The sequence below is a fragment of the Aegilops tauschii genome, chromosome 2 (genome assembly GCF_002575655.3).
Source record: "Aegilops tauschii subsp. strangulata cultivar AL8/78 chromosome 2, Aet v6.0, whole genome shotgun sequence".
NCBI lineage: Eukaryota > Viridiplantae > Streptophyta > Magnoliopsida > Poales > Poaceae > Aegilops > Aegilops tauschii.
The window spans coordinates 31,538,010-31,541,228 of NC_053036.3; the positions used below are offsets into that span (position 1 = coordinate 31,538,010).

The 3,219-nt window shown below is 41.9% G+C and overlaps 1 long non-coding RNA gene across 1 annotated transcript; it reads right to left on the bottom strand.

Moving 5' to 3' along the window:
* Positions 1–1,493: 1,493 nt before the first annotated feature.
* Positions 1,494–2,596, bottom strand: LOC120974889 (uncharacterized). The gene is made up of 2 exons (XR_005770329.3): positions 2,285–2,596; positions 1,494–1,805 (listed from the first exon to the last, which is right to left on the bottom strand). It is a non-coding gene; the product is annotated as an uncharacterized lncRNA (long non-coding RNA).
* Positions 2,597–3,219: the final 623 nt, after the last annotated feature.

Here is a 3,219-nt window from a genome sequence, read left to right on the forward strand (position 1 = left end):
CATAAGGTGGCTAGCGGGTGTCTGTCTCTCCCACTTTAGTCGGATCGGATTCGATGAAGAGGGTCCTTATGAAGGGTAAATAGTAATTGGCATAGAAAGGGTAAATAGTAAGAAACGGTCTTGCTAGAAACCCATAGCAGCCACGTAAAACATGCAACAACAATTAGAGGACGTCTAACTTGTTTTTGCAGGGTATGCTACGTGATGTGATGAATTATATATATATATATATATATATATATATATATATATATATATATATATAAATGTGATGTATGAGATTGATCATGTTCTTGTAATAGGAATCACGACTTGCATGTCGATGAGTATGACAACCGGCAGGAGCCATAGGAGTTGTCTTAATTTATTGTATGACCTGCGTGTCAATGAAAAACGCCATGTAATTACTTTACTTTATTGCTAACCGTTAGCCATAGTAGTAGAAGTTATAGTTGGCGAGACAACTTCATGAAGACACGATGATGGAGATCATGATGATGGAGATCATGGTGTCATGCAGGTGACAAAGGTGATCATGCCGCACCTCGAAGATGGAGATCAAAGGTGCAAGATGATATTAGCCATATCATGTCACTTTATGATTTGCATGTGATGTTTATCATGTTTACATCTTATTTGCTTAGAACGACGGTAGCATAAATAAGATGATCCCTCACTAAAATTTCAAGAGATGTGTTCCCCCTAACTGTGCACAATTGCGAAGGTTCGTTGTTTCGAAGCACCACGTGATGATCGGGTGTGATAGATCATAACGTTCGCATACAACGGGTGTAAGCCAGATTTACACATGCGAAACACTTAGATTGACTTGAAAAGCCTAGCATGTACAGACATGGCCTTGGAACACAAGAGACCGAAAGGTCGAACATGAGTCGTATAGTAGATACGATCAACATGAAGATGTTCACCAATGATGACTAGTCCGTCTCACGTGATGATCGGACACGGCCTAGTTGACTCGGATCATGTATCACTTACACTACACCACGATAGAGCTTACATGACACACCTATGTGTCGGCATAGGGTACCTTTGCCGACAGATAAGTTATAGCTAACACCAATGCTGACAGAAGATGAAAGAGTCGGAGGAATTGCTGTGGGCAAAGGTATTGCCGACAGTTGTTTACTTCCCGACACTTTTTCAGTCGGCATATACCCTACCTACGCCGACAGATGGTATGTCCACATACACCCTACCTACGCCGACACTTTATCAGACAACATACACCCTACCTATGCCGACAGATAGCGTGTGCACATACACCCTACCTTTGCCGACACTTTATTAGCCATGTACACCCTATCTACCCCAACAGATGATCTATCAACGTACACCCTACCTACACCGACAGTTATTTCCTTTGCCAACAGATAAATTGTTGCTAAGCTGATATGCAATCAAAACAATACATATTCAATTATTATCCTCACCCAGAAGCAGGTTCAAGATGAACACATACTGCACCGCAATGAAAATATGTTCAGAATCATGCATATACATTGAACACCAGTAGAAAAACACATCAATCTTGACAAAGCATAGTTTTGGCCATCTTTACAATCACCCAAAACACATAAGTTACAAAAGGATGGGACTATTTGCTAGTATGAGAGACTTCAACTAAGATGGTCCAGAACACACAAGTCTGTATCTACATTCACAAAGTGCAAGCTCTGAAACACCAAATGGTCTACAACACACGTAATATCCATGATTACAGGTTGGTTGGTCCATAAACACTGCAAAGTCATCACATCCATGTGCACCAGTTGGGTAAGTACCTGAAAACAGTTTGCACACATTTGTCAGGAAAGTGGAATCGGCGCAAGTTGTTCAAAAGCTCATATGTGGATTAACACAGATTTGATCAATAAATTCTCATGATAACATAGTTAACAATATAGTTTGTACAAATGTTATAATTAGCTCACATGCTATTATATAGAACTGTATTCCAGTGCTTGCAATCTTATCAACAATGAATGCGTTGACCATTTGAAACAAAGATCCTACAACCCAGTAGCTTATTTTATAGACTGTTACATAAGAGTTCACTAAAGAAAAGACAGCGTATTTCGCAACCTCCCTCGATTTTTCATGATTAAGAGCTACATAACCATGGATAAAAAAAGGAAACTACAACACATGTACACAGGCAATTTAGTGAAACAATAGGCCAGCAACCTTGTAAAGCGACATTTTAGAAACTGTTCTTATGCAATAACATGTGAGCTAATTACTACTGAAACAAAAAATGTACCTAATAGATGAGGTAACCGGCGAGGAAGCCCTCCATTCGCCACCGGTTGCCCACTGCAAGTCGTGGCCCTGGTTCCTTGTGAGGTCGCCTTCCATCCACCATTCGCTTTACGTGAAGTGGGCAACCATCCGTTCTCCGCCCATTGCCTGAGCTGCATGCTGGTGGTTGTGGTTCTCGGCTATTATCGGCAAGACTAGATGGGTTAGTAACTTGTTTCTTAGTGACTGGCATTGTAATGATGACAACTGTATTTAAATGCACTAGTTGCATCTATTTTTTACTCTAACTATGTGCAGTTGACATAGGCATATCAAGGTGGAACACTGAAATTAAGCATAAAAAGTACATGACTAAGCAATATCACTAGTAGGAAAAGGGGCTTTTACCCTGGTTGGTAAGGGCCTTTTGTCCCGGTTTTTGAACCGGGACTAAAGGGTCGTTACTAAAGCCCTAACCCTTTAGTCCCGGTTCTTACACGAACTGGGACAGAAGGTCCTCCACGTGGCCGCTGCTGCCAGCCCAGGCAGGGGGGCCTTTGGTCCCGGTTGGTGCCACCAACCGGGAACAATAGGCAGGGCCTTTTGTCCCGGTTGGTGTCACCAACCGGGACCAATAGGCATCCACGCGTCAGCAGCTGGCAGGAGCTGAGGTTTTTGTTTTTTTGAAAGGGGGTGGTTTAGGGGTTTTCGGGGGTTAATTTAGGTGTTTCATATATTGTGTTAGCTAGCTAATTAATAGAGAGAAGTGTCCTCTCTTATCTCCGTGCTTGGTCAACGCTACGTACTATATACGTATGGAGAGGAGTAGACACGCTAGCTAGTAATCAAATGAAGGAAACAGAAGATCGTCATGAACATATGCATACAGAGAGAAGTGATATCGACCACCTCTCCTTCTCCGAGAGATTGGTCGAACAACAAGTTCTCGTATATCTA